At 37.7% G+C, this 15,221-nt stretch overlaps 1 protein-coding gene across 4 annotated transcripts in view; it reads right to left on the bottom strand.

Annotated features, from left to right (window-relative positions):
* The window catches only part of Fgf13 (fibroblast growth factor 13), a 577,979-nt gene that overhangs the window by 307,983 nt on the left and 254,775 nt on the right, over positions 1-15,221 (bottom strand). The window lies entirely within an intron of this gene.

Here is a 15,221-nt window from a genome sequence, read left to right as displayed (position 1 = left end):
TTGTAGAAAAACATGTTTTATAGTAGATGTTTTCCCAAATATGCTTCACCAAGTACAGACCCCACGCCCTCCATTGAGCAAGCAGTCCCCCAAACAGTCCCAAACAGCAGAAAAATATTCTCTTTCTCCTCATTCTTTCCCTTTATAAGCTACCCCTCTGCAGCCATTAGGCTGCTGGCTCTTCCTCACACCCGAGTTGAGGGCCAGCCCTGCCAAACCCAATTAAACTCTTGCTTTGCCAGAGTCCTCTTTGTTTCTGTTTCACAGAGAGCCCGACCCCTGCCACCTTTTTATCTAACAAAAGTATCTCTCCCAAACCATTACATTTGACATAGGGTCACTGGCCACTGATAACAGGTCAGGCACTGTACTCAGAAATAGATATTCAATATACAAATTCTTTTCTCTCATGCAGAATACAGTCGAAAGAAGGGCACAAGTGAGTAAGCATGAAGTTATACTGCAGTGTAAAAAGTTTTATGTTGAGAGTAGCATAGAGCAACTCTTAAACCAGAAGGAGGTGTGGTGTTGTTTAGACAAGACAACACACAGGATGCAATAATAGGAAAGTGTACAAGCACATGCATACGCACAGTTGAATGACTGCATCACGGAAAAATTCTGCAAAAGTTCAATGGTTTTAATACTGCACTATAGTTATGTAAGATGATAATACAGTAAGAATATATGCAAAGTTACATAGAAATTCACTGTAGTTCTTTCCAGTAATCTATGAATTTTTACTTAGTAGTTAAATGGGGAGCAACTTTGAAGCAATCTAGATAAAATGTTAACTTCTGTTCGATCTTAATGGTGTATGTATAAGTACATAATACTATTTTCTTCACTAATATTACAAATTTAAATTGTTGATCAAAACAGATTAATAAGAGTAACAACAACAACAACAACAGTAAAATCCCACAGTAAGGTATATACCTAGTTTTAAACATAGGACTGTTTCCAGGTGTATGGTAGTTGTAGAACTGTCTTCTGAGCACAATGGTCATTGTAGTAAGAGCAGTTCTGATTACCCACAGAAGACTCCCAGAAGACTGGGGCCTCATGGAAGGGTGGGGGAAGGCTTACAAAGCCCATGAAGTGGTAGAGGAAGCAGCAATGAGGCCCACACCTACATAATGACGCATAAGCAGCTAATGACTGTTCAGGGGGCTGGGAGATAATTCTTCTTAGGTACTATAGCTGTGCATAAGTTTCTCATGCTCTTATAAGTAATCCCAATAATCTCATCATTTCCCCAATCTAGATGGGTGCAATTATTTTAGACTCAGCCCTGGAGAGATGCTGATCTGACATTTACGTTTTTAAAAAATATTTATTTTTCGTCTTACGTGCATGAGTGTATTGCCTGCCTGTGTGTAAGTGCAACTGTGTTGTACAATGCCCCTGAAGGTCAGAAGAGAGTGTTGGATCCCCTGGAACTGGAGTTATGGTTAGTTGTTAGCTGTCATTTGGGTGCTGGGAATTGAACCCAGGTCCTCTACAACAGCAGTCAGTGCTCTTAACCACTGAGGCATCTCTCCGGCCCTAACACTTTTTATTTGTCTTCAACAAATTATTAAATAGCTGTATATCTAATTTATATTTATATAAACACAGATGAAAAACCTATTTCAGAAGGTTAAGTATTAAATGAAATAACCCATATACAACTCACAGTATGGTGTCAAGTAAACACTTGAAAATTAGTTAAGATTCATATATTAAACCATAAAGTTTTGCTTACATCAGTAATTATCTTTTCTAATCACAATATTTTAGGACCAAATGGTCCTAATGGAATTTGAAGGTTGTAAAAAATAAAATGGGTCAAAATATTGAGCTACTAATCTGTGCAATGTGGATTCAAATATTTAAAGTTTTCATGTTGCTCTTTATTTATTATCTCATTCTATATTCTTAATTTTCACTAAGTGCTGCTGCCCTCTTAGTGCCAATGTTATTGGGTTATATACTATAAGAGGTGCTACTCTCTGGTTCCTTAGAACAAGTGTTTCATTGTATCCTTTCTTATCCCCTTTACTCTTAATTTCTTTGGTATTTTTGAATTCCAGCCATAGAGTCCTTAAAGCTATAGTTTCTCCAAATGTATTTTTTGGCTTCAGATGAAGAAACCTATCTTGTGATTTGTAAGAAGAGAGTCAATATTTAAAAGACAGCTTGATTGCAGTTTTGTACAGAGGCATGTGACAATGTTTCAAGGATCATTCTATCTAGCTTCATGATTCTACCTGTGATGTAGTTTTTCCACAGCAGACACCTGGCTGTATTCTACACTAGACTAGCACTGTGCTAGGCACTGTAGAGGATTTAAAAAAACAGATAAGGTAGAAAACCCCATACTTCAGAATACAATTCATTAGAGAAGAAAAATACTTACAGAGCAGGCCAAAAATGGCTTTCAACAAGGACTTCAAAAAGGATAGAAATCTACTACATCATTCTTCCTCATCTTACGTCTATAGTTCAGAGTATCAGTGCCTGATTTTGTGGCTGGCTACATCACAAATAAAATTCTCCAAACCTCTATTTTCCATTTCTGAAAATATCCCACTGCCCTACTTTCTCATAGAAAATGAATCTACATTAGGGATTACTACTTATCCTGAGTACTAGCAAAGTTTATTCTCAATAGATCAAGTCCCTTGCCAAAACATCATATGGGCTCTAAATGTAAAAATTTGAATGTTATTAACAGTTTCCATCTTCAACAGTATAAAGCTTACATCTCAAATTATGATAGACCTGAAGATTCTGGTCACTGAGAAGGCAAGGTAGACTACTTCAGGGAGGCTTGCATTGGACTCAAAACCTCAGTCAGAGAGACAACATTCTCCATCTATTTCACACTACTGAATGAGCTCAGTAATATCTGTCTTTAACATTCATATTCAGAGGCATGGTCTCCAAAGTTGCATCCTCATCTTTACACTATAGAACTGCCTTCCAGACATTCACTAGGCACAATCTCCTAGAGTTCCTTGAGGACTCTCAGTTCTATCATGAGCACTACCAATTGTCCAGATACCTATTGTTGCCTCCAACTCTAGTTCCTGTCCCTCCCTATTTACCCTATTTACCAATAGCCAAGTCCTAACAATTTATGTGCCATATATTTTTATGTATTCATTCTTTATATGTAGTCTTTCATAAGTATATTTTCGTATTTTGCTTTCCTTTACTACTAGGAGTGGTTCTTAGGATGGCCTATATTGTTTCCTGTTCTCATTCACTCTTGATTTATAAGGAGCACAGTCTTCTTTTTGGAATACAAACCTATATCAAAAACCTCATGTATATTCATTTAATTGAGATTAATTAAATGGTTCTGTCAAAATGGAACATGTTCATGTTAAAGACTTAGAGATACTTTGAATGTGAAAGAATAAATATATTATTTGATGATATTTTGCAAACTTGTGCCCTGTAACTTGAAGATAGTCTTTTACCTATTACATTTCATTATCAGCATGAAAAATATTTTTTGTCTTGTTGTGATAGGGTCTCCCTGTAGCTCCAGCTGGCCTGAAGCTCCTTATGTAGACCAGGCTAGCCTTGAATTCACAGAGATCTGTCTGTCTCTGCCTCCAAAGTGCTGGGATTAAAGGCATGCACCGTCACACCCAGCCATTATTAGCATTTGTTAAAAAATTGCTACAATTTTATTCATTTTTTTGTGTATATGTTTGTGGGCATGTGCTTGCCAAGGCACACATGTAGAGTTTAGCAAACAATTTGTAAGAATCTGTTCTCTCATTCTATTATATGAGTCCTGGGAATCAAATTCCAGTCATCAAGTGTGGTGGCAGGCATGTTTATCATCTGTGTTCTAAGCATTTTTATACTATGAGGAATTTCTCAGGACAAACTTATTAATATATTGATGTCATATTTATTATACCACCCCTTGGAAACTGAGCAAAATTAGGAGAGTAAGGTAGTCACACTGAGATCAGACACACTCCTAGCCCACCTAAGGCAAATAAAAAGCAATCACTAAATTAAGCCCTAGTGAATGTGAGAGGTTCATTTATTTCCAAAACCTGAGCCATTTATTTTCAGCACTAACTTACAAAAAGATCAAACAGAATATATTTAACTATATGATCAAAACAGAAGGATGACTCACTGACTTTTCCAGGTTGGTGGTATAGCAATTGAATGGCTGGTACAACCTGGCAGACACCATCTTGTACAGCACTGCTGAGTAACAGAGACAAGCCAGATAAGTTACACCATGAGGTTATTGCATGGATGCCGGCCTGTCCTACGCTGCCTTCATTGTCCATTTATACTCCTCGGCTATGTCAAGCAAGGCTAGATTCCAAGACTGTTCATTCCTCCCCAATTCATATCTTCTCTTGAAAAAGGCAGATAATCCATGCCTATCTTTGCTCCTTTAATCTGTTCCTCATAAGCAGAGCCCTGGATACATGAATCTTGTGCACAGCCACTGAGATCAACACTGGGATCCCTCCTGTCCCTGGACCTTTGTACTCACTGTGTTCTCTATATGGAATGATTTGCACTAGACAAGCACATATCTAGCTTCCTTGCATCATTCAGGTGTCAGCTCAAATGTCACATCCTTTATTTAAAGGAACAGCCATTTCCTGTTCTTCAGGTGCTCTTTGGCCCATTACCAAGTCATTCTGTCTCCAGTGGCATCATTATCTCTTCACTCTTGAATTGATCAAGGCAGGAAAAGATAACCATATGGACACTTTGATATTAAAATTTATAACTTTTTTCTGATGAAAAGTTCCTTTGGATTTTCCTGGAGTGCTTTATGTAGCGAAGAGAGATATATAAGTCAGTAGTAGCTTTTTGATTGCATGTGGCAGACACCTTACTCAAATTCTCTTTAGCAACAATGGGACTTTATTAGCTCATGAATGAGATGTCCAAGGGGCTATGATAGCTTCAGGCATGACAAGATCTAAGAGTTTGAACAGTATCAGCAGTAATCTGCCTCTTCTGGGTTACTAAACTTTGCTTTTCTCTGTGTCATCTGTACTTTTGGACAGACTTTTCCCATGATGGGAATAATGAGCTGTCTGGACATTTATCCCTGTCTAACACAATGGACAGCAACATAAGCAATAGTAATATATACCTGTGCAAATAAAGAAATAGAGAAAATTATTTCAGGCAGTAATAAGTACTATTTAATAGCCTTTGAGCACATTAATTCCAACTTCCCATATATATTTCAATTCTAGTCAGTCTTTTACAGAGTATCTACTCTGTGCTTCCATAGGACAAACGTCTGGAAGAGAGAGTTAAATAATCAAGTTACTGCCCTTGAAGGATACACGGTACTCTACTAGACTCAGACATAGCAATTAACCACCCCAACCCCCACCCAATTAATCAGAATAAGACGGAAACCGTAAGGGGAATCCTAAACAAAGACTGTGGCCCATCCTTTTAGGAGAACTTTTAATGAATGAAGGAAGGTGAAAGTTAAGAAAAATACTGGTAAAAGAGTCCACATCTAATGTGGCAAAGGGTGGAACTGGAGTTTTGGGAATGGTAATTTGGAAGAGGTCTACTCTCCAGGAGTCTAGGTGAATGGTAGTACTCAGAGAGCCATAAAGAAATGAAGGAGCAATAGTTCTCTATGAGAAAAGGCAAGAAAAGTGATGACATTTCCTTGACACATGTTAATTCGAAGGCTGGATTGAAAGCACTGAATATAGTCATTTCTGTTCCCATTAGTTGAGGGCCTACGTGTATATAAAAGTATGTCTCACATAGATTATTCCACTTATTCATACATCTAGTAAATCTTTGCACAGCAGTTATTGTTAGCTCAACTTTTTACTTCTGGGAAACACGAAACTCTGGGAAGTTACAAAACTCACATAAAGTCACACAGCACACATGTTAGAGGTTCAGCCAAAACTTTGATCTTTCTACTATTATCTGACACATTCCACCTTACTGCCCTGACTCATAATTACCTTTATCTTTAGAATTGACAACCAGAAAGATTGTGCCGGTCTACCTTCCCATTAAAATCATTTCTAGTTGAAGAAAGAAGCAAGAAGGATGACTAAATCCCAACAGGAAGGTTGATTTATTTTAGAAAACTTTTCGCAGGACTCTTTAAGAAGCTCTCTGACAATGCTAATTTTAACCAAGTCATTGTGAAGCAACCTTGAATTCCTCCCTGCAAGGCAAAGTACAAACACAAGTGTGTGACTCAGCACAAACCAGCTGTGGCTCTCCCTGCACCCTATTACCCACACCCCAAAAGAAATGAGTAACATCTTCCAGGTTCACAAAGGATGTCAGAAGTAGCTCAGAAAGCACTCTGTATCTTGTGGCCCTGTCAGCTTCCCACACTTGAGGCTTTTTCACCAATTCTCCAGGGGTTACATCACAGTAGATAGTTTTCCCATTATTATGTCATACCCTGGTGTCAAAGGCAGGATCAAACTGAGATGTGGGATATGACCTATGAGAACAAGAGTATGTTTTCTGAGGCCCCGATCAAAATAGAATTGGGCAGGAAGGCGCTCAGATTGTGTAGTAAGAGAAGCCACTGCCAGAGAAATATGGTCTCAGTTTTTAGAGTTCTCTCCTTAAAGAGCTCTGAAATGTTGGCCTTTATTACTGTGTCTATGAACAAGCTGCACTGGACAGTCTGGGTAAACTAAAATTCTCCCTATGATTTTGTTCTGTCGGTTCTGTTGCTCTCACCTTCAACCGTGAGGAATGGAGGGAGGTGGATTTTCAGTCTTTGAACTGGAGGGAACAGCAAATAGCCAAGGGGTCTTTCTAAAGTTACAAAGATCTTCAGTGTCTCCTGCTAATCATATGATCACTTATTCATTCCACAAATATATAAAGATCCATTAATATATGTAAGACACCATTTTAGGATCCAGAAATACAGCATGGCCTAAAAAACAAAAGTGATTTTGCCTTTCATAAAAAATAGAAGGAAACACAATAAGCAATCAGTTTAATAAATAAGTCAGTTACTCATTATTTGAAAATTGAAGAAAAATGATGGAAAAAGAATGAGACTAGAAGAAGAATGATCAGGAATGCGAGATTTGGTAGAAGATGGTGTTTTAGTGCTAAATAGGCTACTGAATACTGACTTCAATGACATAGTAAAAGATGATAAAATTCTTGAAAAAGATGAAGGAATTTGAGCCAATGGATACCTGAGGAAAGCCTGCCCCAGGACACAGGCATGCACAGTACAGAGACCATGAGGTGGGCATATGCCTAGTGTACTTGACAATCAATAGTGAGGCCTGTGCAGCCCATGAAAAATAATAATAATCATCTTCTCAGACAACCATGAAGATACATTTAAGTACAGAGTGAAACTTCTCTCCAGGATCATTACCTAGCACAGCATAGGCAAACTACACAAAGTAGGAATTCCAATTCAATATTGATTATGCTATCACAACTAAAAAAGTTGTTCTGAGGGAGCTGGGGAGATGATTTAGTGGGTAAAAGCACTGGGTGTGCAAACCTGACACCCTGAGTTCTGATTCTCATGACCTTTGTAAAAGCTGGACTCAGTAGTACAAATGTCTAACATCCTGGAATATCTATAGGAAATAGGAGGTAGAGACAGGAGGGTCTCCAGATAGCCCGGCTTATGCAGTAGTGAAGGAGTCCTGTCTCAAAAAAGGTAGAAAGGTGAGGACCAATATCCAAAGTTGTTCACTAACTTCAATACATGTGCCATGGTACTCGTGTATGCATGTGTACATGTGCTTGTGTGCATATATGTATAATGGTGCCCATGTATGCATGCACATGTGTCTGCATGCACAGGCACTTGTGTGCATATACAATCACACACACACACACACACACACACACACACACACACACCCCACACACAGGCATGTTACTAGCACCACAAAGGATGAGGTAAGAAGTCAATGGCATATACTGCTGGTGAAAGTACAAATTGATGCAATGTTTCTAAAATAGTTGGAATTACATAACAGAACTTTAAAATTTCACCATTTCCTTGGTAGTATTGTGCCAATTCTTCAAAGTTGGACTAAAGAAACAGAAATGTGGACATGTGTTTGCACACAAAGCTATTCATTTGAATCATGTCAGAAGAGGAAGGCTGACAGTTAAATTCACACAAATAAGTATGTATTTAATATGCTATTACATAAATTATATAGCTATCAGGAATAGTCAATGACATGGGAGAATTTTCATTGTACATTACTAAGAAAAATGGAAAAAAACCTGGGTATTGTTATAATATTATTTTCTATTATATACATGTATAAACTATTGGAAAATTACAGTTAATAGTAACTTTAATTTCTCTACATGCTTAGGCTTATAGGAATTTTGTGAGTATTTCTGTATCCCATGTCATAAGGAAATATTTTACTTATATATAAAGTTTTATAAACACATAGCATAAAATTTAAATTCAATGAATTAAAAAATGTAAACTAATTAATAGGTATTAAACCAAAAAAATCCTGTTTTGGAAGCTCTTGCTATGAGAAGAGCATGTGCATTTGATATGTACAGCATTGCATCTACAGAGGGAAACATCAGAGATTTTCTTTCTGTATTTTCTTTCTTTTGACAGGGTGTCAATGTAGCTCCAGTTTGCCTAGAACTTAGTATATAGGTGAGGCTAGCCTTGAACACCTGATTCTCCTGCCTCAGTTTTGCTGGTGCTGAGATTATAGGTATGTACAATGACACCCAGTTCAAGAAGCCAGAAGTCTATGGATTTTCTTCTATTTCTGCCTTTGAAAAAGAAGGGGGGATTGTAGGAAAACATAGTCACAGTGCTGTCAGAAAAAAGTTTCTCTGGTATTTCTGAGAACTGTCCAGTCAGAACACGACTACTAACCAAATGAAGACTTCCTTCTTCCATACTTCAAAAAATCTCCTGAAGTATGTACCCATTCTACTGGCCCTACCATTCTATTTTCCTCACTACTGCTTGTCATAGAAAGCCTTGTTTCCAACTCCAGTCTCTGTCTTTTTGTTTATCAAACACTATATTCAGGTCAAATATGTAGACTCCGCATGGGCTTCTTATCTTTCAATGATGGTGGTCTGTACTTGAAGTGAGAATCGTTTTTCTTTCTGCAAGAGGAAGTCATACAATTTTGAGAACAGTTTCAAAATTATGTGACTTGCCCTAGCAGGCGTGGTTGATTACATAAAAATAGAAAATGGTCACTTTGACAGCAGCAAATGGTAATCTTGCTCAATCTGATAAAATACTTCAAACCAGGAAGTTGATTTAAAGTTAAGACTGATGTTGTCACAAGAGTGTGAAAGCAGAAAAACATTCTCCTGAGTATGCATATAAATATGTATACCTATTTTTAGAATATAAAGAGGTAAATTTAAAGGAGGCTTAGTAGCCTCAAAGATGCAGGACAAGATATCTGGGGTTCTTGCCATTCACGTTGCTAGATTCCACCTCAGACGATCCAGGGGCAGGATATAATCACAGACTACTCCAATATCATAACCTTTTATTTAAGTTGCTCAAATGGAGTCTCAATTTATTACAAGCACATGCACATTTGTAATGAGTTAGCCAGTAAATAAAATCATATAATAATAATTAACTGCATACTAAAGGATGAGCTCTGTGAGAGGCCAAATTTGACTCATTTTTCACTCTGTCTCTAAAACTTATCAAGAAACCCTCAACCATTTGTTTCAGATGGACAAGATGAATCCCTCTACCCCACCCTTACACTGTTGCCAAATTGTGTTTAATATAGCTCAAGGTCTATTTATCCAGAGTCCTTTCCTTGGTACCATGATGCCCATTAATGATCTTCTGCTCATATGTCACTCTAGACTAATGACCACATTTGAAGGCATGGGGTACCCTGTCTTCCATTTCTGAATATATAATAATTCCAGTCCAAAGTAGTATTTTTGGTCAGAATGTATTCAGTATATGCCTAGTGATAGTGATATAGTTCAGTGATTAAACATTCACCTAAAAGGCATAAGGTCCTTTGTTCCATTCCCAGTAACACAAAAATAAAGGAAAGAAGGAAGGGAGGGAGGGATGGAGGGAGGGATGGAGGGAATACTTGCCTAGCAAATACAGTATTCACTCTAAATTCGCCCTTTCCAGTATTTAAGCCAAGGTCTGGCAGGAACCTGATTACTTTCAAAGGTATAAATTCAATCCAGCAGAGTATTGGGTGCTTAGTAGCAAGGGGTCTGAAAGAGTTAATGAGCTTCATCAAGTCTAGGCAAATACTACCTGTTTACATTGAAACCAATACGTTAGTCAAACTCCCAGTGGAACATGCGTTACACCAGGGTGTCTGATTTTTCTTTTTCTGCTGCATGTATGCCATAAGGATGCAATGTTTTATTTTTTTTTTTAATCTGAAAGGGGCTTCAATTGAACTATTAACTATTAATTTCATTCACTAAACAAAATTGGAGTTTATATTATGAGGGTTTGTTTACTTTAATGTTCACAAACATGAAGTAGCTCAATATTAAGATTCACAGAGTAGCCCAATGTTATCCAAGGAACTATTGGCAACTGATTAATGCTGAGTGAGGGAGAGCTTATCTTTTGTAAGATTCTGGATAGGCTGACTAGACTCCAGTGGATGAACTTGCAGTGAGGGATATCTGTACAAAAGCTTAACCAGACAGGCCTTACCATATACGACAGAATGATTGAAACCTAGTGGGGGGTTATAAGAGGTGCTGGATTAAGACCTACTATAGGAAATTCACAAAAACTCAATAAATATATACATAAAAGGATGCATAGAGTATAAAATATGATCTACTACCTTCTGATTGGGGCAACTTTTCCCTCATAAGATGATTTCCAAATTCAGAAACTAAGGCAAAAATGAAGTCTGAGAAGATCGCTCAGGGAATAAATTACCTGCTATGCAACCACGACAACCTTAGTTCAGATCCTAAGCACCCATGTGGAAGCTCAATATGAAGGCATGTGTCTATCACCCCAGCACTGAGGCAGAAGTTAGAGATAGGTCGATCCTGAGGGCATGCTTATTCCCTGATATTAACCTTTGCATACACACACACACACACACACACACACACACACACACACACTCGAGAGAGAGAGAGAGAGAGAGAGAGAGAGAGAGAGAGAGAGACTCATTTACTCACATACAATTGCACATACACATAGAAAGGCAAAAATGAAGTTCTGTGATAGGTCAGCAACATACATAATAGGATAAACATGCATGTTGCCAGGACTTGAAACCCCACTTTGATTCCCAGAGCCCACATGATGTAAGATGAGATCTAACTCTTGTAAGTTATACTCTGATATATACATGTGCATGGTGGCATGCACACTCCACCCCCCCACATATACATGCACACTCAGAAACACAACACAAAATTTATAGGTAAATGTGTAATTGTACGTATATGAACAAAACATTTTGCTGCTACAAGAACAAATTTGGAAGTCTTTGAATCTTTTATTTTGAAGTCAAACCTAAGTATCATTTTTAACACTGACCTAAGAACAAGAAGTTTCCACTTGCTGCACCATCCTCCCCATGCAGTTATCATCAGAGTTTAGCATACATGGTCATAAATGCGTCCCAGCTGCTTCTGCACTGCAGTTGTTTACAAAAATCCTGTCACAGGACCACATACAGCTCAAACCACAACTTGACCAAACGGATTTATAATTGAAGTTGAAAAGTCAAGGGCTGTAGAGACACCTCAAACCTCTATTGGCTGCTCTGGGCTGAAGCACTTGATGTATCCCTAGCAACTTGGGTCAGCATGGTACAAAAATCTCCTATATTTAACAACTACCTGTAGGAAGCCAAAAATGAAAAGAATGGACAGAATGAGGGAGGATCCTCCCAAATCAATTTTCTTCTGAATTAATTTCCTTATGCATTATAAACTGAAAAGAGTTTTCTACCATAACCAAAATTCTAGTCATTTGTTCTCTGTAAATTCATCTATGGGGCTGTTCATGCCCTAGCTCCACAAAATGGGTAACACTAGTGAATCATGCTATGGCAGATGCTAGCATGCCTTAGTAGTGCATATAGCCCATTTACAATAGCAGACTTGCATCTTTCCTGAAAGAGTATGGCACTAAAGAATCCATGTTTTTAGTGAATGTTGACTTTTCCCTAGTCAGCAATAAGACTGCCAGGAACACCTTTAGCTACAGATGCTATGGGAAACCTTCAAGAGAACATTGTCTTGGATACTATGAATCCCCTTTGCTTTATCACAGATGCTTTGTGAAACTCCAACCCACCAGGGAGCTGAGAGTCTAAGCAGAATGCTTTTGTCAAGAAACAAAATGATGAACTAACACCTCTAAGCTGAAGCAGGAAAATAAGCTCATTAAAAATAGAACATGTCACACTATCTAGTTTGGAGGCTGAGTTTTCTTCCAATCCTAAAAACAACTCTCTGTGACCAAATTGCTTCAGGTCTCCAACATGCCCAACACAGATATATATGAACAAAGTCATCAGCTTTTACAGTTGATGTACAAAAGAAACTTCTGCATTTCTAGCTTTATATGAGGAGACTACAAAGGCAGAATTTACTATTTGCAAAAAACTCAAAGGCACACTATTCAGCTATATCTTAAATGCACATGAGTACAGTAAGAAAACCCTAACAAAAAGAATTTTCAGGTTCAAAATACTGGTTTGTGTGTTCAGAATAGAATAAGTAATTTTTGAACGGGGATATAGTTCAGTGGTAGACTATGTGCTTAGCATGTGCAATGGTCTTGATTGATCCAAAGTATCACCCAGAAGTCTGTGTGTGCATATGAATGCTCAGTTTCTAAGAAAGGCACTGGTTCTAGAGTTAATATGTAGATGTCTGTTATATCCATTCGATTTATGATGTCATTTTTACTCAATAGCTACTGTTTAGTTTTTGTCTGGATGATCTGTCTATTGACGAGAGTGAGTATTGAATATATTGACTGTCACTGTGTTGGGGTCAATCTGTGGTTTTATGTCTAACAATAGTTCCTTTATGAAGCTAGGTGCCCCTGTGTTTGGTGCATAAGTCTTTCAAATTGTAATGTCCTCTTGTTCGGATTTTTCCTTTAATGATGATGAAATATCCTTTCTTATCTCTTCTGACTAGTTTTTGTTTGAAGCCTGTTTGTTGGATATTAGAATATCTATACCGGCTTGATCTTTATTCCATTTGCTTAGAATAACCTTTTTATCCATTCTTTTACCCTAAGGTTATGTCTATCATTAATAGGGAAGTATACATTTGGAGGCAACAAAATTCTTGAATTGTTTATTTAACCCCTGTGCTCTCTTGGATGTGTTTCCCCTTCTCTTCAGATCAAAATATTCCTTCCAGTATCCTCTGTAGAACTGGCTTAGTAGTCAGAAACCTGGTTTTACCATGGAAAGTTTTCCTTCATCATTTGATTATGGCTGATAGTTTTGCTAGGTATAGAAGTCTGGGCTGTCATCCATAGTCTTCAAGAATATCACTCCAGGCTCTTCTGTCTTTAAAAGTCTACATTGTCACGTCAGGCATTATTATTACAAGCCTACATTTCTATGTGATTTGGTTCTATGATTTTGTTGAAAATATTTTCCCTGCCTTTGAATTGGGTTTCATTCTATTTCTGTATCTGTGATTTGTAGATTTTGTCATTTTATAGTTGATGTATTTTGCATTGCTGCGGTATTCAGCTTTAACATTTTCTTTGATTAACTGATTCAATTCCTTTACCCTGTCTTCAAATTTTAATTTGCTGTCTTCCTCTTGATCCATTCTATTTTTGAGGTTTTCAACTGAATTTTTAATTTTCCTGACTGAAATTTTCATTTCAAGTTGTCTGTTCCCTGTATCCATGGGGGCAATACAAAACGAAAAGCTAACAGCAAACTACCACCTCCCATTTAAAATGCCCTTTTTTCTGTGATGTTTGATGTAGAGTCTTTGATCAAAAAGAAAGTATTATACAGTGATTTTTTTCTAAAATATACCCATTTATTATTCCTGAGATTGGTTCCAGTGGGATGTTTGTCACCTACAACAGTCCTTTTATATAAAAATATTACCTAAAGATGGGAGGTGTTCAGTATTGAGGAAAACTTCATTGGTTTTGCAGCCAAATAGTCCTAATGCTGTCCTTCCATACTAGGTAACCATTTATTGAGACATTAAATCCAAAACCTGGCCAGCACTAAACAGAAATATACTTGTAGCTAAACATGGGAAGAGGCAAAAATATGGCAAGAGTGTGATGTTTGTTCAATTTTAAGTTTGTTTGATTCTTGGTTGTTTTTACACTGCTGCACTGACCCTGACAGCCATCCTCCTGGAGTGAGCTTCATTATTAGTCCTCTTGTTCTACAGGTGTAGAGTCACTCATATCTCGCAAGTCTCAAAGCAATTGATTTTAGTGGTTGTGTCAGATTATTAGTTTGGAACTAAATTAGAGGCCTATCTCTGCTGTTTACTATGTGAGACCTAAGGTAAGTCTAACTGGTCAAGGTCTCCTTTACCACATTATAAAATATGGAGTCTGAAATATCTTCTGGCCTAGACCTTTCTGATCATGGACATACTGACTTTTAATAAAATCGTATTTGGGGGTGGGTAAGAGTGACAGACTTGGAAGGATTCCCTAAGGTATTTATTAACATGGATAGCCAGTGACCAACGTGAGAGTTAGTTATACATCTCCTGAAACACCTTCTGTATCAAAGCCTGCAAAAAATGGGGGAGGGGCAGTTTTAGGAGATGGGAAGGCAAGGGAAGGTAGGGAAAGGAAGAGATCCATAGAGTTAGTAACTTGGGAAGACAGGCATTTTGAAAATGGCCATTGTTCCCTCCTCTCACATTTTTCAATGTTCAAATAGTGAAAACATGGGGCCTCTTAAAAGTGACTTCCTAGCTATTCTCTAGGCTTCAGGCCCCACTTTCTTCATACTGTTCTGCCAGATAAATACTCATAATACCCCAGCATCAGGATATGGAGATGGTTGGATGCTGACAGGTAGCTACCCAGCCACCCTAGGCAAAATGATGAATTTCTGGTTCAATGAGTCTGTCTGAGGGAATAGATATGACTATGGCAAAGCATCAATGAATTATCTTCATGACAAGAATTCCTTGGTAATCCTTACTAATTATTTCAACATTCAGTAGCAATTTGATTTTATATATATATA

This window comes from Nannospalax galili, unplaced genomic scaffold (assembly GCF_000622305.1).
Source record: "Nannospalax galili isolate Female #2095 unplaced genomic scaffold, S.galili_v1.0 scaffold167, whole genome shotgun sequence".
NCBI classification, from domain to species: domain Eukaryota; kingdom Metazoa; phylum Chordata; class Mammalia; order Rodentia; family Spalacidae; genus Nannospalax; species Nannospalax galili.
The sequence above is the reverse complement of the archived record's forward strand: the minus strand, read 5'-3'. Positions and strand labels throughout refer to the sequence as shown.